Genomic DNA, 21108 nt, shown 5'->3' on the forward strand with positions numbered 1-21108 from the left:
TGCCTGTTACCATTAAGTATAATATTAACTCTATGATTTTAAAAGTGATTTATTATATTTATTTGAAAGGCAGGGAGAAAGAGATCCTCCATCTGCTCGTTCATTTGCCAGATGACCACAAAAGCTAGGAGCTAAGAACTCCATCTGAATCTCACATGTGGACAGCAGGACCCAAACAGTCAGTGTGTGACTGCCTCCCAGGGGAAACTAGCAGGGAGCTGAATTGGCAGCCAAGTAACGTGGACTTGAACTAGCATCTCTCTGCCACAATGCTGGGCCTCTATAAGAGTTTTATAAATATTTTTTATCAAGTTGAAGAAATTTTCCTCTAATTCTAGTTTTCTGAATTCTTTATCATGAATATTGGATTTTACAAAATACTTTTCTTACATCTATAGATATGCATGTAAGTGTGACTAGAGAAATCAGCCTGTAATTTCTGCTTTCCCTAAGTGCCCCTTGCAAGCCTCATATTCTAGTGATAATATGGTTGTTTAAAGAAATGAAACAATCCGGAGTAAGCAATTTGAGATCTGAACTCATGTTATTGGTGATTCTACATTGCTGAATGTCAAAGGGCGTTGATTGGATACCTGTTGGAGACCTGGTCTTTGCTTCTCTTCTTAGCATTATTGTAGTGTTTCTTGAGGAAAATAGAGAGCAAAGTAGTTAACAGTTTGTACTTTGGAATCAGACTTTGTTCCAAGGTGGCCTTTATCATTTAGTAGCCACCTGGGACCTTGTTAACTTGTTGTCTGTTTCCTCCTTTGTAAAATGGAACTAATAACAGTTCATTTTGTGAGATTAAATGAGATAATGCATAGAAAATGCATCTTAGATAATAAGTATTTAATGCACGTTGTCTGATGTAATACTAATATATTTAATAAGAATTTTTAAACATTCTTACATTAAAAGCATTGTGACCATTTGGAATAACACAGCATTATGTGAAGTACAAATTCAGTCTTAGAAGAATGCATCATGTAATTTTCAAATAACCCGTATGTTTGAATAAATGAGTGAAAACTCTGTTCTCTTCTTCCGACTCAAGATGAGTCATCAGTCTTTGGTCACTACCTTCAGCTCCTTTCCATTGTCCCTTTTCACCCCGTTCCCCCGCCCCTCTTATATCCCTCTTTTTTGCTAGTGATCAATTCTTGCCTACTTTTGTGGGAATTTTCTCTTTGTCTTTCTTCATTTCCCTTTTCCATTTTCCTGTTTTGCTTAGTTCCCCTGATTGTGTATTGGGCCATTTTTCTCTTTATTCCCTTCCATTTCCTCCAGGAACCTTAGGGCAGCTCCTTTTCATGTCGTGCTCTTCTGTTTCTGAGCCAAAGCAACCATGATGAGCACTAAGCGTGAGAGAGATAACTTGACTCCAAAGTGATAATAATTTTAAAAATTAATTACATTAATCTCCTGGAACCTTATAGGTAACCAGAATTCCTGAATAGACTCTTCACTTCTCTCTTGATTTTTTCCTAATTAAACTTTATTTTCTTCAAGTAACAGCCACAAAATAAATAAAGATGAAAAGCTCAAATTAATTTTTATTTTCTACATTCTGAAAGAATTCATTTCTATTATATTCTCAATGCAGAATTACAGTATTTCTGCCACTGTATGAACTTTTTAAAATATATTTTTATTTTGAATTTTGAATTATGTGGTGCAATTTCGTATAGGCTGGGATTCTCTCCCCAAACTCTCACACCCCCAACAGATTTTCCTCATTTTACTACAATGATGTAGTCCTTTATAAGGAATCCTGTTTCAGTTAGTCTTATTTAAGTGTACCCCAACATTGCTGGTACACACAATATCAGACAGTCCAGCATCCCATTGTCTACACATGCCCAACAGTTTCATTGGGAATCCATCTTTCATCTGCAAGCAGGGATGCATGTTCCATTATACCCCCACATCTGTATATGATGGACCCCAGTACTCCCATCACCATACATTTTCATAATTGAGAAGCCGTGAAAAAAGGTCAACAACTGGTATGAGAACAACCACAACAACAGCAACATCAACAACAAATTACAGCACCATGAAAAAACATGCCACTAAGTAACCAACACATGGGTGACAAAAAGGAAACACAATAGTCTCTAGGGAGAAATCATGCCACCATGTAATCCATGAGTCAGTGATGAATTCGACAAGAGAAAAGGAATTATTTGGAATAAAAACTGAAATAAGAAACACTTTTTATTATAAATACTTTTTATAATGAAAAAAAAAATTTTAAAGCTTTTTAGGTTTGGCCTGAGAGTCTGACTTCCTTTACATTATTCCTAGAGGAAAATTCATTTTTCTCCCAGACAAGCCAACTCTGGGAACCCCCTTTGTTTGTAAATTGTGTAATCTCTGTACTAAATGTTCCAACTTGTAGAAGATTGCAATCCTTGCAGGTATTTCAAAGAGCCAAACTAGCCTGCAAGTGCAGCATTTGTTCATTCTCGTTGCTTAGAAAACTAGAGATGTCATGACAATTCTGTTTTCCTGTAATATACCAGGCCTATTGATCAGAAGTTAAAGTTGATGGAGCACATGTCCATGTTAGTGACTGTAGCCATCACCCAATGTCTTGGCCAAGTTTAGCTTCTTTTCTAATTTATGTACCTGTGAAGTGTTCATTAAGCACTTTATTATATAAGCCCATGAAATGTCCATAGTAAAAAAAAAAGTAACAATACCGAGCCCTGTCATGGACATAGAAAGAAAAATGTATACGTTACCTTCATTACATCATCTGTCTTGCCTCTGCCTTTGCATTGGGCCCTTTCCTCCACCTCCCACCCCCAACCTGTGCCCTTGAGGTCACGTTGGCCTCCTCTGTGCGTCAAACATCCTGCATTCATTTTCACCTCAGGGCTTTTGTACTTCCTCTTAGCTCTGCCAGAAAGAGTTTTCTTCCCAGATGATTACATGTTTGGTTCCCCTTTGTCATTTGGACCTCAGTTTAAATTCATTTTCTCTAAGATTAATTTGCCTGATTGCCTTCAAGTTACCTCCTATAAGATGACCGTAAAATAAGAAAAACCCCACATACACAGTCATACTTTTGGCATTATGATAGTTGGTTTTCTTACATTATGATCATCTTATTATTATTTGTCTCTTACTAGAATGCAAATATTACGATAGAACCATATTTGTCTTGTTCAGTGTCCTGCCTATTAATACTTGTTGAATGAATGATGAATCAGAATGGTGGAATTTCTTGGTTATCCAGAAAAGCTGCTTGTGTTGCATAACACCTGTATAAGTGTTTTGGCTAGGGTAATAGATATAACTGGACAATAATAAAAACCAGAAGTCATTTTATGTGTGAGGAATGATCCATACAAATAGCTGCCGTGCAGACATCAGCAATCATTTGTTCAACAAGAATTCATCTGAAATGCCAGTTTAACTAGAGAGGAAGAGAATACCTGGAGGGTGACCATAGAAGAATCTAGATAAGTGAGATTCAGAACGTTAAGGAAATGATTCACACTGGCCAGACAGATAATAAGGAAATAAAGGATTTAAGGAAAGTAAACAGGGTCTAACGCAAAGAAACTAGAAAGTCTAACATGCCTAACTAATTCTATAGAAATTCAAGTGAGGTAATGGTGATGATGTGGAGGAAACATGGCTAATTAAACTCGTGAGTTAAATATAAAAAATTATTTTAATACCACTTTTCTTTAGGAAAAGTTGATTTTTTTAAAGTTGATTAAAAATTGATGTTCAAACGTTTGGTAGTAGATACCCACAAGATGAATTTTTAAAATTGTGTTTGAATCTTGATTCTCTGATGAAAGAAACTAGCAACAGGACTATTAAAACCCACTGATAATAAGAATAAATTACATTTAAAATTATGTGTGAGCCACTAAATACTTTACTTGACTAGCACATGTTAGTGCCGGAATCATTTTTATTATCAGCATTTCACAGATAAGCAAGCTGAAGTTTAGGCAAGTTTAACACAACTGGACCTAAGGTCAGAGCATGAAGGGATAGGGTTGAATTTCAAGCCCTGGTGGCCTGTCCAATTTCAGAGCAAGAGATCTTAATCATTTTTTTCTAGTTTGATCATACTTTTAGCTGATCTTTAAAGTTTTTGTGTCATATCATCTTCCTTATCTTAATGTTTAGGACACAGGTATCCGTACTAAACCTAAATTGCATAATGCTCAGTTAACAGATAGGTACAATACTGGTCTACTGCATACCAGACATGTCAGCATGATAAATTTATCAATATTATCTGGAAAGTCGTCTACCCAATTTCATGAGTGTACTTCAAAGAGTTTGTAATGTTATCTCTGATCTAATGCAAAATATAAGATCAATAGATATATAGGTAAGCATGTGTATACTTAGATTTATCTAAAGGATCTGTATAATGGAGGCAAGTATACCATGAAGTGGAGGTAGATCTCTACTTGTGAATAAAAAATAGTCTCCCCATAAAACTGTTAAATATATTTTGACACCATAATTCTGGCCTTTATACTATTCTCTACCTGCAGTGTCAGGGTACGCTTAAATGATAGAATGATGGTCTTGTGATTATTGTTGAGGGACTGAACTATTGTTACAATATAGGGGAAAACATGGACCTGTTATGGCAGCCTAGAGGCTAAAGGCCTCGCCTTGCATATGCTGGGATCCCAAATGACTGCTGGTTCTAATCCCAGTGGTCCCGCTTCCCACTGTTCTAGCCACTTGGGGAGTAAATCAGCAGATGGAAGATCTTCCTCTCTATCTCTCCTCCTCTCTCTCTCTCCTCCTCTCTATTTATCTGACTTTCCAATTTTAAAAAAATCTTAGAGGAAAATAGTGAAGGGGAAATGAGAAGGGAAAGGGTGAAAGGGGAAATCCCTGACCCTAAGGAGTTGTATCATAAAAAAATAAATAATTTAAATGAAAAAGAAATTTAAAGATAAGTTTATGTTGGTGCAAAAGTATTTTGAAATCCATGCATATAAAGCGTCTTGCAAAAAGATGATGAAAAATTCATATTATGAAAAACCTGAACATGGATTTCAAGCTTTGTTTGCACAAAAATAAATGTATTTTTCTATTCTGCTTTTCCCAAATATTTTGAAGTACTCTTATGTGTTGCTTTTTACATTAAGAGAAAATTAAACTTACTGAACCATAGTTTCCATAAAATTCTCTATTTGTGTCACTTAACAGTAGATTCAATATAACAAAAGAGTTGACAGGATAATTTACAGAATTTAGGAAGTAACATTTTTTAAAAAATCATTTTTCTCAAAGAACAGTTACAGAGAGAAAGAGATCTTCCATCTGCTGGTTCACTCCCCAAATGGCTGTAACAGTCGTCTGTAAGCCAGGTCAGAGTTGGCAGCCAGGAGCATTGTCTCGGTTTTTTGTGGAGCGACAGAGACTGTAGCTCTGCACCACCTTGCTGTGCTTTCCCAGGGAGCCGGATCAGAAATGAAAAAGCCAGGGTATAAACCAGCACCCCTATGGGATACAGGAACAGACTGAATGGGATCAGTGTTTTGGCACAGCGTGATTAGACCACACTGACACTAACATCCTATATTGGTGTGCTGGTTTGAGTCCCTTCTGCTCTGCTTCTAGTCCAGTTCCCTGTTATGTGCCTGGGAAAGCAGTGGAGGATGCCCAAGTGTCTGGGCTCCTGCACGCACCTAGAGGAGACCTGGATGGAATTCCTGGCTCCCAGCTTTGTCCTGGATCATCCCTAACTAATGTGGCCATTTGGAAATTAAAGCAGCTGATGGCAGATCTCTTTCCCTTCTGTCACTCTGCCTTTCAAATAAATAAATAAGTCTTTATAAAAAAAAAGAGAGAGAGAGACTGAGAAATGTCCCTGACATTTTGACCCATTTACTTTACCGTTTCTCTGTATTTATACTTAGATGTCATGCCTTTTTTTTTTCCTGAGCTTTGTTGTAGTACCTTGGGGACATGGTGAACTTCACATTTAAAATGCTGCTGAATGTATTTCCTAAGAACATGGACTTTCTCTTAAAGTGCAGTTATCAAATCATGAAATTTGTTACTGACACACTACTATTATCTGATTCATAATCCATATTCTAATTTTGTCATTTGTTCCAATAATATCCCTTCTAGTGTTTTTTTTAAATGGGGGTCCTTATGTCTTGTTAGAGTTATAGAGTTAGAGTACTCGAAAAACAGCCAGGTTCTACAAAATTATGCTTCAACGCTATAAACTGCTAGATACTAAAATTAAAATAGACATGAGACAGCTGAATAGTAATCTATAGCCATTTTAAGGTGTATAGAATCCAGTTGTATATAAACTAATAATTGTAATGTCAATGTAGAAGTCATAGGATGTGGTTCAGAACTTGCACTCGTTTTTTTTTTTTTTCTGTCTCTCTCTTTTAACATGCTGGTTACTCAATACCATGTCAACTAATTCCATTATAAATGTTACTGATGTAATGTCAGGGCTTTTAATTGATCAGGATGATACTCTGTCGGCTCTACCTTCAGACCAGAGACGGTCTCCCCAAGAAACCATTGAACTTATCTGGACAATAAGATGCTGGACTCTATGCTTTGTAGATGCTTGCAATGAAAGAATCTCAACTGAACTTGAACTGTGGTAATGCAACAAGGTGGAAGAATCCACCCTGGGGGCGTTTGGGGAGAGGAGAGGGGAATCCCAGTGCCTATAAAACTGTGTCACATAATGCAGTGTAATCAATTTTAAAAAATGATTTAAAAAAAAAAAATGGGGGTCCTGGATCCAGTCCAGCTTCACACATTGCCTCCAGTTCTGGTTGTTTCTTTTTCAGTCTGAAAGAGGTTCTCAGTCTTTATTTTGCTTGACTTTGATATTTTTGAAGCATACACACTGGTTACTTATTCCTCAGTTTTCGTTCGCGTGATGCTTGTTCATGATTAGACTCATGTTACACATTTTTGCCAAACATACCTCAGACACCTTGTCGTGTCCTGGGGACATGGTATAAGAAGACACTTGATGTTACTTTGTCCTAGAACTGATAGTGTTTACTTTGATCACTTAGTTCAGGTGAAACTGACAAGATTTTATTCTCTAATGATACTAATTAGAAATAAGTGAGAAGATGTGTTCATATGTAACTATCCTTTTCAGACTCTTGGCTCCTAATTTTAATGCCCATTGATGATTCTTTAGCTTCTTCTTTCCCTCTGAATTTATTGGTTTGTTTTATACTTTAAGAAAGAGCTTTTCTCATTTACTTATTTACGTACTTACACATTCAGATTGAAAAGAGTATATTGATTTTGTTTTATCCAATAGGACATAAACCATTACTAACATTATTTATTTAGTTATCTACAAAAAAACAACCTCATTTCATCATGTTTCCTTCAAAAAATAATATACTCTTTGAATGCTATGTGGAGTGCTGCCACTGTAGTAAACTATCACAAATGTGGCATCTTTAAAGCATCTTTGGTCTCCCACACAGGTGCAGCGTCCCAAGGCTTTGGGCCATCCTTGACTGCTTTCCCAGGCCACAAGCAGGGAACTGGATGGGAAGTGAGGCTGCTGGGATTAGAACCGGCGCTCATATGGGATCCCGGTGCATGCATGAGTACTTTAGCGACTAGGCTATCACAGTGGGCCGGAAAGTGCACAGTTGTAACAGAAGTTCTGAAACAATGCAAGCTATTAAGAAACCAAGTATGTACACAGGGCATTATGCTTGTGTCCCTGTTATAGAGTGAAACCATGGCACATACTGACTGCAAGCATGAGAAGAATCACATTGGATAAGTCTGTGGCTTTGTATCCGGTCAGTCCCTCAGGTTTCACAGCAGCTAGTAAAAACCTCCTTTTCTAACGTACTTTCACCACCTTGCTCTATTCCTTTTGTGCCAGGAATGTTTATATATTAAGATTGAATCTTTTCTTCCTTTCTTCCTTCTTTCCATTCTTTCCTCCACCCTTCCTCCCTCTCTTATTCCCTCTCCTTGACCTCTCTCTCTCTCTCTCTTTTTTTTTTTTTTTGTCTTTTAACTCAGAGGCAGAAAGACACACACAGAAATAGACGAGCCAGAGCTCCAATCCATTCACTACCCAAATTCCTTCAAAGGCCACGACTGGCCAGGCCGAAGCTGGGAGCTGGGATCTCATTCTCAGTCTCCCACATGGGTGGCAAGGACCCAACAACTTGAACCATCACCTGCTGCCTCTGAAGCTTTGTGTTAACAGGAAGGGAGAAGGGAATCTGCACCCAAACCAAGGGATCAAACCCAGGCATTCTAATAAGAGATGCAGGCCTCTTAAGCACAAGGCCAAAGTCCCACCTCTTTCTGAAGCTTTCTTTAATAGGGCATATGCCTAACTTTCTCAGTAGAAATATATACCTGCCATACCACCATCTGAGACCGGAGTAGTGATAGAATTAGAAGGCATCTAAGAGTCCCAGCTTCATTGCACAAATGAGAAAGCTGGATTCAGAAAAAGCTAAGTGATTGCTGAAGACCAACTGGCAGAAAGATTTCATTCAGGAGTTAAATGGCTTCCTCCTCCAATCCAGTGTCCATCATTTACTACTGCCTCAGTCATTCACTGACTTTACCTGCCAAGTCTTGTTTCTATGTGTGGAATATAGCAACTTCACAAGGGTTTTTAGGGATTAAACAAAGACAACAAATGAAAGATCTCAGTGCAAAATCTAGCTTATGGAAATTGTTCATGTGTTGACTGTCAACACTTTTCTTCCAAATGGTAGTAGATCCCAGGTCAGCAGTCACAAGTCCAGTACACTTGGGAATAAAAGGCTCAACTCCAGAACAAAACAGTGTTTTTAAACTTTGATATTTGTCCCTTCCCCTGCCCTAAGCAGATATTACAAAAATAACGAGCAAATTCTAAATTTCTGTTACTCTTAAAAAGCAAAGTACCCGAGGTCAAATATAAGCCCTGAGTCCTATTGGAGTTCCACTTTACTCCAAGGAGTAAAGAGGAGGTTACTTGGCACAGTGACTGCCTCAATTCCCCAGTGAGGATTGGACTGGAAATGACTCTTTATTTGGATTTCCTGAAATTACTCTAGAGCTTCCAGCACCTCCACCACCCATGCCCTCCCTATCCCCAACCCCACCACAGTGTCCAGTAAGGCCTGAGAAACTTCTCTGAGAAACTTCTCTGGTCCTGTTCCCTGAATTTCTCACCTCTCTGCTTGCTGGACACATTGTCATCCAGTACTAGGTCATTCTTCCCTATGCTGGGCCCGTCTCTGACTTGGGTGGGATTATCCACTCTCTTTTCTTAGAGACAGAGAGCCCCAAGTCTTGAAAGGGAGGGTAGAAGGGAAACATCGGCACTAAGAAATACCAGGTATATAGACTTAGTGTTTTAGCAATGTTGTTGCTGTTAAATCAGTTTAGGTTATATGTTAATTTTGTTGTTGTTAATGTTTTATTTTTACAGTGAAAATACATTATGTAGCATTCTGAAGCTTGCATTTTTCCTATAACAATACAGCATGGCTGTTTCTCTAGGTGAAGATTTATAGATTATTCCCATTCTTTCTGATGACTGCATGGTACTCACTTGTACATTACTCATACATTATAGTCACTATGATGTGTTCAGCTCCTCAGCCCACAGGTATTTAGATTGTTCTTTGAAATGCGTTGTTTACTTCTGGGATTTTGTCCTACCCGTATGAACTTGCTGTTTATTCTCTCCAAGTTTTGGCTTCAGGCGTCCCCTTTCCTAGGAGACTGAGGTGGCTAAGAAAAGGCACGGTCTGTGTGTTGAACCTAAAGGACAGTTGACGTGTGAGCTGCTGTGGAGATGAGCATGCTCCCAGCTTGATAGCTTGAGGATGTGCCATGAGAGAGGCTCTGATCCCAAATTAGCTCCTGGTGCAATGAGGAAGCATCCAGGGGAGTACGTTCTCAGTGAGTCCCAGTCTGTTTTAAGAAGCAGCCTTGGTTTGGTGGGGCAAGAGAGGTGCTAATGTGAGGCAAGAGTGCCTGGGGCTCCTCCAAAGTGGCGCAAGTTCTGGGGTGGACCTTGTACACTCAGGTTTAGGGCTGCCAGGTGGCCCAGAAGTTGTGGCCCCATCCATGGGTTTCTCTACTGAGACTGGCTGTGGCTCTGAAGAATCCAAGGCAAGTGCCAAGACTCGTGATACTAAGGTGTGTCCTGAAATGAATTGTTATGCCAACAAGTCCATTCTGCATGTTCTTCCCTGTAGAGCCACATGATAGTGCCTTGGGTCCGTTGAGACCGCTGATGAAATAATTATATAATATTATAATTATATAATATTGTTATATTATAACAATCATGGGGCAGCCATACAACTAAAAATATGTGATGTTTACAGTGTTCTTTATGATGTTAATAATGTTACATTAGTGAATCTTGACTTTTGGCTTTGAAAGCCCAAGAAAACGATAGCAACGAAAATTCCCAAGTAACCAACACAGTGGCTTCCAAAAGTTAGGCTGGCCTCAGTTCTGGCATTGGCATTGCCTATGTTTCCCGGAGCACATGCTCTTCCGTACCAAACCTTTTTCCTGTTGTTGCATCCTGGGCTGCTGGCTTTAAAAACGTCATCACATCCACTTTGTAGGGTTGCCTGGCCAATAAGGCCAAGCTCCCCTGGGCCTGCACGCCTGCCCCCTGTTCTCATAGCGTCTCACTATTCCGGTCATGCCTGCCCAGCAGACTGTATGGAAATGTGAGGGCCTTACTGATTGCTGCAGCTGTTTTGAATCATCTGTTTTAGGGAACTGGATAAAAATAGTATTGAAACTAATGGCTATTTTAAAAAAGTAAGTTATAGGTAAATAAATTATAATGTTCAGAATCAGAATCCCAGTTTTGCACAGATGGCCATTAACAGAACTGAACTCCCACTTTCTCTGTTAGTAAGTAAACAATTTATTTAGCCAGATCAAATTCTTTTTAAATGACAGAAATCTACTGAAAACGTCTTCATTTTGTAATACTGCTGACATAGGTAGTCCCCTGAGTCCTTCACCTTCCCGAATTCCCAGTGGTCCTTTCTCATCATCTTCCCCTCAGACTGCTCTAGAAAATGGCCAGGTACTTTTGGTGGACACTGCCTGGAGGGGTGCTGGTTCTGTGGAGGGGCATGGATCCCCACCCAGGATTTGTACCCTACTTTGGCAGCACAGAACCATTGCAAATTCCTCTTTGTGGATGGGGCTTGGCCTCAGCACCCCAGCTGAAGTCACAGGATATGGATGAGAGAGAGTCCTAAATAAACACTTGCCTGCCATCTTTATAAGCTGTGTCCTTCTGTCTTGACTGTATCAGTCTCTGTCCTCTCAGACTGTTGAAGTGGTGGGGCCAAGAAGAGGGCAAAGTAGGGGACAGCCCTAGAAGAGGCGGGAAGATGGATGGCAAATAGAATGACGTGCGATTTGGCTCTTGAAGGTAGAGCTGGTGCCAGGTTGAGTCTTGCCAGAATCAGAGGCACAGCAGTTGTGCCCATTATCTGAGAAGATCTTGACTTCTCGGGAGAGAAGACTCCTCCTTCTATACGTTGCACAGTGTTTCTCATGCTGGCTGGGGGCAGTTGTGAATTCTGACCAGTGAATCCATATGAGATCCTGTGATTCTATATGATTGTCTTGTTTGCTTTATTTTTTCCATGCATTCCACTGTCATCTACAGATCTGGCGGCAGGTTGGGGATGGTGCATCATGTGCTAATCCCTGGTCCCACCCCCTGCCTCCTCAGTTCACACCAATGGATTACACTGACAGTGTTCAAGATCAAGCAAGCAAGATGTATCACACCAAAACATTTGGTTCCATGCCGTGAGTAGTTTCATGTACCTGGTTGTTCGCGAAAGTCAGAAATCACAAAATCGAAGGTGCCTGGTATTTCCTGTGGTGACGAGTTTTAAACATTAACCGTAAGGCAGAGATCCTGAGTGCACAGAAAAGGGACTGGTAAATGTTTGGGCTTGGAATTAGTGCACCTTATTGTTGTCTTTCAATGATTTATATGTTGGGCACATGTTTTTAATTTAAAAAACAAGCCTCCTTCAAAAAAGAAATAAATACAACAACAACAACCCCTCCCCCCCCCCAAAAAAAAAAAACTAAAGCCACATTTACTTGAAATGAGCTCTTTCGTGATTACCGCAGACAGCATGCATGTCCCAGACCAGACCCAAGGACTGCTGCCAGGAAGAGGAATCTGTCTGCAGTCTGCTCTGGCTTATGAAACTTCGGGGCTTCATCTTGTGGTACTTGGAAAGAGTGCCCCTCTTGCTTTAGAAGCATGCTTCAGTGACGCTTGTATCACAGCTTTAGGCCTCTGCTGACAACCTGGAGCTCGCACAAGACTTTGAAGGTTTGGCCCAGGCACTGTTGAGAGGCAAGCATTCCCATCCTAAGTACAGGCCTAGCCTAAGGTTAACAGGGAGACTGATGTTTTGTTGCTTCATTTTCCTATTAAGCCCTGGGTTGCTGATTGAAGCAAAATTCCAAAGTTTTGACACACCACCACATTGTTAACACGATAGGGAGGATTTGATTATGGGAGAACAAGTCCAAAAACGGTAAATTGACAAAAAGAAAAAAAAAGTCTGGGGCCTTACTTCTCAAGGCAGCTTTTGTGGTTGCATTCCTTTATTTGATGTGGTTCCCTCCTTCTCCTTTGCCAAACGGTGCAATGTGGAAAAATGATGATGTTGCAAAAAAAAAAAAAAAAAAAAAAAAGGAAGGGGAGTAGGGAGTGCACTGTTTGGTAACAAAAAGAGAAAGAAAACAAATCGGAGCACGGGAATCAAAGAAGAAATTACCTGCTTTTCCAAGCAGGAAGAAAAAAGAAGAAAAAAGAAACACAGGAGTCCTCTCTCCGTCTGTGGGTGAAGACAGCCCGGCTGTCATTTGGCACCTCGCAGGTCAGTCCCTGAGAGAGCTCAGTGGTGACAGGGAGACCACAGGCTGCCGGGAGGTGAGAAGAGAGTGCTGGAGGAAGGCACGCTGAAGGCCATGGGTTACCAGGAGCGGGAGGTTTTAAGGAATGGGCTGGGGAAGAGAGAAGTGGAGCCAAAGCTGCCTTCCAGCCTCAGCTGATGTGACTGAACATGTCCCAACACCAGCCTGCCCCTTAGAGAAGCACCAACATTTCAATGAGGAAGCAGGTTGCCACGCAGGAGCTGCAGTTTATTTATTTACAGTTTTCAGGCTGGGCAGCTTTTCTGTTGTGTGGCTTCTTACTCTACCCAATGTGGCATTTTCTGAGTTTTAAAATTATCTCCTTTCGCACTGTGAAAAGAGCATATATGATTCATCTTAATATTTCGGAGGATCAGTCACTAACAGCCAGTATTTTGGGTGGGAGGAAGGCTTTTGTAGGCAGCTCCTTCACCTAACATAGAAGTAAAAAAGCCCCAGAATATGCCTGCAGCTTCGTTCACAGCCATATAAATAGCTGGCTCTTGCACAGTTACACTCCAGTATCATTGTGAGAACTCCCACGGGCCGCGAGCTGCCTTGGATTCACCTCACCACTGCCTGGAAAAGGCTGGTGCCTCTGGTTTATTTGCTGACAGAATAGGATTTTTCAGAGATTTGGCCAAAGGATCTCTTCTTCATTCTTGCTTAATAACCTAATCTAGGTCTCTCTTTTGCCTATTTGAATTGTCCCTAAAAAACTTATCCAAAATGTGCATAATGAGAAAACTACAGATGAATTTCAAAAATAATTTTTTGCATAAAAATCAACTATTAATTCAACTTTTTCCATGAACTTCTTGAAGTCTCCCAGATGTTTTCCCCTACTTTTTCAACATCTGTTGAACTGTCCAGTGGCTTTGTAATTCTCAATCAAGAGTCAACAAGCAAAGCCAGCTGATGAGCTAAGGAAGGATTGTTAAGCTTTTTAAAACATAAAAAGAATAATGTTCTATGACTTTTAAGAGTTGTATTGTAGGAGATGTGAGCTTCCATAAGGAAAACTGCGCTGGAACATAGCCGTGCTCATTAGTTCCCTTCCATATTGTCCGCAGCTACGGAATCAAGCAGGTGCAACAAAGGCCTAAGGCTGTAAAACCAACAGTGTCCACTGCCACTGCCCAGCCTTGATGTTATCTTCTACTATGACCATTTCAGAAGATATTTCTTGTCTTGTAATGTCTGTTTTTGAATATTTAGCCCCATATATTTCTTTAAATTCATTCAGTGTTAATACTACAGCTATTTAATGGATAACTAATTGTTAGCTTGGCATGTCCTTGTCTTGGGTAGAGAAGTGAACAAAATGGACAAAGATTCCCTCCCTTTCTAGGGGTGCTGTCATTCTAGTGAAGGCTGTGGGTGGTGAATACTAGTTTGACAGAACATGTTATGGAGGTGTGGGCCGTGGAAGTGTGGCAAAAGAAGAGATGGGGGCAGGTTATTTGAAGTAGGTGGTTCAGGAGCACATAGCATGTGAGAAAGGCCTGATGCAGGTGAGGGTGTGAGCCCCACACATGTCTGGGAAAAGAGCTTTAGACAGAGGAAATAGTAGGTGAATGGAGCCCATTCTTGTGATGGGAGCAGCCCTGGCATAGCTCTGGAGTCAGTAACCCAGATGAGAAGGATTGGAAGATTGGACATGGCTCATGGAAATGTGAGGAGTGACAGATGAGGCAAGGAGGACTGAAGGTTTGGGTCTGGAACCAAGAAATGGGACTGGATGGGATGTGTGCTGGAGTGGTAGGTTTTGCAGGCAGTTTGCTATTGTGAAGTGTGTTTTCCACATCCAAGTGGAAGTGCTAAGTGGGCAGTTGGCCATTGGGGTCCTGGATGCAGGAAGATTCTGAACTGGAGATCTAAATTTAGAAGTTCTCAGGAGAAATTTTAGGCAGTGAGACAGATTCAATCTCAAAACCCAGATGTTTCCTTATTTCCAGTATGCTGTCCTGCTGTGATCACACCAACTCTTTTTTGACCTTGTATTTTCTTTCCATGTCACCACACGCACTGCACTAAGATCTGCCATTGTTCTTCTTGCTTCCTGTCTGGGCGCTAGGTGGCCTGGGCACCATGAGGTCAGAGATGTGCTTTCCCCAGTAGAGCAGAACACCACTTAGCGTGGTTCTGGGTCAGTGGTCTGCTGACCACCCTGAGTTCCTGACCCTTGTCCACAGGTACCTCCCTAAATTATATCCAAGTCCCTCTTACTTCTAGCCCTCATCTGAAACTGACTGCTCCCTTGTCTACTGATTACTTGAAAGTAGCAACCATACTTCATTTTGTCTATATGTACAGTTAACAAAAATTTCCTTGATTCTGTTTTTTCTAAATGCCTTATTCCCATGCTTGACCTTATGAACATGTTTAGGGACCCGTGTTGTGATCTACCTGATAAAGCCAGCACTTGCAACGCCAGCATTCCATATTGGAGTGCTGGTGTACTCTGCTTCTGCACACCTTTTCTTCTGTCCTTATCCTCTGCTACCTCTTCCTTCTTCTTTTTTTTACATTACTTATTTTGAAAGTCAGAGTTAGAGAGGGAGCAACAGAGACAGGGAGGGGGATCTTTCATTTATTGGTTCACTCCGAATGGCCTCAACAGCCAGTTCTGGGCCAATTGAGAAGGCACCCAATGACTTGGGCTACCTTCCGCTGCTTTCCCTAGACCAATAGCAGGGAACTGGATTGAAAATGGAGCAGCCGGACTCAAACTGGTGGCCATATTAAATGTTGATGTTGCAGACAATGGCTTTACCTGTTAGGCCACAGTATCAGGTCAAACTGAACCTTCTTGCCAGCTTGACTAGGAAGGCAGCAGGTAACGGCTCAAATATTTAGACCCTTACCTCCATGAGAGAGAACAGACTGGAGCCTCCTGGCTTTTGGCTTCAACCTGACTCATTCCTGGTGATTGCAGTATTTTCTAAATAAGATCTCTTTGTATGTGTGTATGTATCACTGTGCCTTTCAAATAAAGTAAATCTCTTTATAAGAGTACGTCTATGTTTTCTTTGCTTCCTGTTGTGCATAATACCTTTCAGACAGTCACAGGCCTCCTACCTCAGGGATGGAAGCAGATTTACTGTCACCACACCCCTCTCCCCATTCGCAGCCCAATTGTGCAGCATCTGAGCCAGGTGGATAGTAGTACTCAGAATGTGCTTGACACCCACTTGCATCTAGTAGAGAATGGGTTAAAATGTCGCTTACCCGGGTCCAAATTCAGGCCCCCTGGAGCAAATTCATTTGCCACTTGCCAAGTTCCTCAGATTATTCTTAGGCAAATGTGGATGGATAAGATGGTAGTCCGGTTCCACAATTTCTACCTTAGGCAAGTCACCTACCTCAAGCCTGTTTTTCACTCTACAATGAGTATATTAGTACCTACTACATGATTTGTAAAGATGTTGAATTTAAAAAAAAAAAAAAAAAAGACAAGCAAGGAGCACTGGGGAACCAGTTTGTGAAATACTAGGTACCACTACCCTGCTGTCTTCACATTTGTGCACAAGCCAAACTCGAGCTTCCAGCAGTGTACTGCTTTGAGCACAGAATCCAGCTCTGTGTGTGTATATGTGTGTGTGTTTGCGCGCTTGCATGCTGCAGTGATCCAGTGCCATTCCTATACCTAAACTCAGAGTAGATCCCAGCTGTGGACACTTGGTACTCCTCTTCTCTGGCCTTGTAAGGCAGAAGGGTTCTCCTCTCCCCCTTCTCTGCATGTGCCTTCAACCATCATTCAAATTCACATGCAGTGGAAAGGAAGGCATGAGGAGCATGTTGGTAGATTTACTTTAGAGTAGTAATTGTATGCATTGACTTTCATTTTCAGTGAAAGCATTTTAAGACGTACTTCTTGATGAAGTAACCCAAACCTATAAGTGTACTCCAGAAAGTCTGTGGAAAATGGAATGAAAAGATAAGCTGGTTCTGATGTGAAAAAATTTTGACATACTTGCATAATTTCTCTCATAATAAATATTTTTCCATGAAGTTTTTGAGACCCTTTCTTAATAGCAGAACAGTGAAGCCATTTGTTGGAACATGAAAGTTAGACATTTCTAACAAGTAAACAGTCAGTGCACTCAAAAACAGTTTCATTTCTTTGAAACAAAAGAGCAGTGATGGAATCAACTGCAGAGAGTTCCACCTGGGATTGAGATGCAGCAGGAGGGCAGGGCTTTCCTTCCCCCTTATCCTGTAGGCATCCTGACAGACTGGGCATGTTCTCAGCAGTTCCCACCAAATCTTAGAACATCTGCTAAGTCTGCGGTTGTTTTAGGGAACTTAGAATACTTTCCACATACTACCAAAGCCCTGATGGTAGACATCTGTTAAGATCACTGCCTCTAGGATGCTGTTGTGAGACATTAACAACCTGAGGGAGGATATTCCTGAACACAGATTTGGCCGGTGGCTGCGTCAGTAGGCGTGTTCTGTTTGTTACTGCCATGCTCCCATCTTTATGTGTGCTTGCCAGCACTCCACCTCCTTTCTGCTGAAAAATATCCATCAAGTCCCCTGGCCCTCAGAGCTCTTCCCAACTTACAGGAGTTCCTTTTGGAACTGGCGTGATGCCTTCAGTGCAGGTTCCTGAATAAGTTCAGTGAGTTGACCTAGAAAGAGCCTCAAGGGCCTGCTCGGCCCAGGCATTGGCCTGGAACTGAATGTGGTGTCTGCAGGTAAGGATTGGAAGCCATGGACGTGATCCCCGAAGCCCCTGGAAAGGGCTGGATTTAGGTCAGAGAGACCTGGAGTTAGATGCCTGTTTGCCATTCCCGGTGTATAACCCTAGGGAGGTTATGCAGCATCTCTAACCTCAACTCTCTCCTCTGTAAGGGACCACCTGACTCATAAGTCGGAGTGAACAATAAATGATATATTGGCAAAGCACTTGTTGTGTAGTGTCTGCTACAGACTTAATGCTTAGTAAAGAGTTGCTGTTACTACTCTGCTTATAGAGAGTTCACTTGCAAACCAAAGCCCCATCTTACTACCTTTTTAAAACTCTTGTTGTTTGTGCTGTACCTAAGCAAGGGACAGCTGATCAAAAGTAACCATACAGTGTGTCTTCACACTTTAAAGATAGTTAATAATAGCCTTGTAAGTCATCTCATGTAATGTAACTTTAGACTTACCTCCGTAGAGGGACATTTTCTGAACATTTATTCACTGTTGCCGTTGTCTCAGGATATTTTCACTTTATATGTTCCCTCTGAAAATAGGAAACAAAGAATGAAATGCTACACTGGAAAGAAGACTCCTTATGCTGTGAGCTGAGCTGATGGGAAAACTGGGATAATCTGTCACCCATGTAGCACGGCCAGTCCTGTGCAGTGCCTCCGCTAGTCCACCCCCGTGTGGCCCATGGTTTCTTCCTCTGGGCACTTATCTCCTTCTCCCAGTGAACTCACCGAGATACCTCCCCCTCTTTGTGTGTGTGTGTGTGTGTTTTAAAGATTTTCCTTTTTCCAGTTGATCCCTGGTTTTGTTTAGCTAAATAGTTGAGACTCAAAATGACTCAAAATTGATCCAAAAAATGAGGTGAAAGCTAACAATGAGTTTAGAAAGTGGTTGATCAGAAAAAAAATCTAATTAGGAAAAAAAATAAAGCCATTTTGTATTTAATATTTATATTCCCTGAGTCTTAAAATCTGTGGTTTGTTTTTTTTTTTGTTTTGTTTTGCTTTGTTTTCCATTTTATTTGACAGGTCAATCCCCAAGTGCTCATAACAGCCAGGACTATATTAGATGAGTCCAAGAGCCCAAACGTCTGTCTACATCTCCCAGGGGTTTTGGTCTTAAATATTTGAGCCCTCATCTGCTGCCTCCTAGGAAGCTAGGCAGGAAGCATAGCTGAGCCTTGAACCAGGTATACCAATATGAGATGTGAGCATCCCACCCAGCATCTTAACTGCTGCCCCAAATGACTTCCCCTATACAGTTTTTTTTAAAGTTCATAATTTTAACTTGTTACACAATTGTATGTTAAAATAAGAAAATGTGAGAGGGACTGGTGTGTGTGCAGCCCATTAAGCCACCACCTGTGACTCTGGCATCCTGTATGAGTGCTGATAAGATCTGGCTTCTCCTCTTCCAGTCCAGCTCCCTGCTGATGCGTCAGGGAAAGCAGCAGAGGATAACCTAAGTTCTTGGGCCCCTGCACCCATGTGAGAGACCTGAAAGAAACTCCCTGTTCATGTCTTTGGCCTAGCCCAACCCTGGCTGTTGCAACCATGTGAGGAGTGAACCAATAGATGGAAGATCTCTTTCTTGGTCCCTCTTCATTTGTAACTCTTCCTTTCAAATAAATAAAAATAAGTCTTTAAAAAAAAATAAAAATGAGGTGTTAAGGGGTACATTTTATGGATAAAGGAATAAACATTTATCTTAGCAGTTAGCATCCCGTCTCATATCAGAGTACTTGGATTTAATTCCTGGTCTTAGCTCCTGACTCTAACTCCCTACCAATGCAGTTTTGGGAGGCAGTGGTGATGGCTCCAGTAGTTGATTTCCTACACATAAAACAGACCTAGGGTGTTTACCTAACTCCTGGCTCTGGCCCTGGATCAACCCATGTTCCATTACAGGTATTTGGAATATGAATTAGTGAATTGGAGAGTGTGTATGCTCTCTTTCTCTCTCTCTCATTTTCACTTTCTCTCAAATAAATGAGAAATAATAGTAAATTTCTAAAAATGTTAAGCTTTGAAGAAAACCTTCAGTCATCTATACTACTGTTTGAGTATGTATGTAGCAATTAGACTTGTAAAATTCCACATGATCTTTTTGTGAAGGAATTCCTATCAAAAAAGGACATGGGCTTTGGAACTAGAAAGACCTGGTTTCAGACAGTGTCTGCAACTTATTTGCTGGTCTATCTCAGACAGAACATTGAAACTCTTAAAACCTCCATTTTCTTATCCATAAATTAGACTGCTTAAACCAAATGGAAGAGTGGTTATGAGGTTCATGGAGGCTCTGTTGGGGTCTACAACAAAGGTGATTATTCAGCCAGTGAGCATGAATTGTTGGTTTCATTGTCTCCTGGGAGGCCACTAGGAAACATTTTCTGTTATCATGAAGTGTTCAGATTCTTAAGGTTCTTGACGTTCTTACACCTCAAAGGAACTTACTAAAGGTGCCCAAGTCACGTATTCAGGATGAAGACTTCAAGACCTTAAACAAGCATATGGTTAGTGTGTGCTGAATTGGATTGAAGCTGGCATCCTTCACTTAGGAATTCCTTTGCTTAGGGGTTAGAGGCAATTTATCTCCGTCTGCCATCCTGCACATTTCTTGGCTTCAACCTCCTGCATTCCTTCTAAATTGTAGTTTGGTGGAGATAGCTAGGTCAACTTCCTCTCTATTGGAACCCAATTCATGGACAAGAATAGGACTCTAAGGCTGACCCACATGTCTGTGACAGTGCCTTGTTATGACTCTGGAACAGCAACAACAACAACAAAACCCAAACTAGAAAAATTCTAAAACAGTGTCTCTCTTGGAGTGCTTGAGGCTGTTTTCATATTGGTATCATTCTAATTATTATGTGACTCTTTTAATGCTCAAGAAAGGACTGTCTTTCAGAGTAGCACGCTGTTGTCACTGCACTGGTAAGGAAATCGGGTTGCAGCCAAGGAGGGGAAACTTGACAGAAGCACTCATTGTGATTGAATCATGGGTCCTTTTGGTTTTCTCCATTGTTTCATTGTATTTTTCCCATTTTACTCAATTAGTAAGGTAAAAACCCCATGTGGTTGAAGGGTTATTTTTCCTTAATCAGTCAAAATTAAAACCCCATTGTCCCAAGTCAGACTTTCAGACAGGCTAACTCTGCATTTTTCCATGTCAAAATACTCAAAAACAATTCCCTTTTGCTGTCACACTGCAACCATGGAATAGTCTTCACTATTATAGATGCTCTGAATGTTTGCAGACAGAGCAGGGTTCACAGAGGGCTTTATCATCATCACTTGCATGGAAAGGGGCCATGTTAATACATTCCCATAGACAGATCTTAGATTTCACTTATATCTAAAGCCAATGAGATGATCCAACAAATACTTTTGGTCTATTTAATGGACTTCACTGTGGGAAATCTTTTTAAAACTTTTTCTGGCCTTA

At 40.9% G+C, this 21108-nt stretch overlaps 1 protein-coding gene and 1 long non-coding RNA gene across 4 annotated transcripts in view; one reads left to right on the plus strand and one right to left on the minus strand.

Annotated features, from left to right (window-relative positions):
- The window catches only part of BABAM2 (BRISC and BRCA1 A complex member 2), a 449694-nt gene that overhangs the window by 345040 nt on the left and 83546 nt on the right, over positions 1–21108 (plus strand). The gene's annotated exons all lie outside the window — the stretch shown is intronic.
- LOC121164774 lies at positions 1388–15890 on the minus strand. The gene is made up of 3 exons (XR_005885159.1): positions 15880–15890; positions 14941–14947; positions 1388–1771 (listed from the first exon to the last, which is right to left on the minus strand). It is a non-coding gene; the product is annotated as an uncharacterized LOC121164774 (long non-coding RNA).

Source organism: Ochotona curzoniae, unplaced genomic scaffold, assembly GCF_017591425.1.
Source record: "Ochotona curzoniae isolate NIBS_2020 unplaced genomic scaffold, NIBS_Ocur_1.0 contig_883, whole genome shotgun sequence".
Taxonomy (NCBI): Eukaryota; Metazoa; Chordata; class Mammalia; order Lagomorpha; family Ochotonidae; genus Ochotona; species Ochotona curzoniae.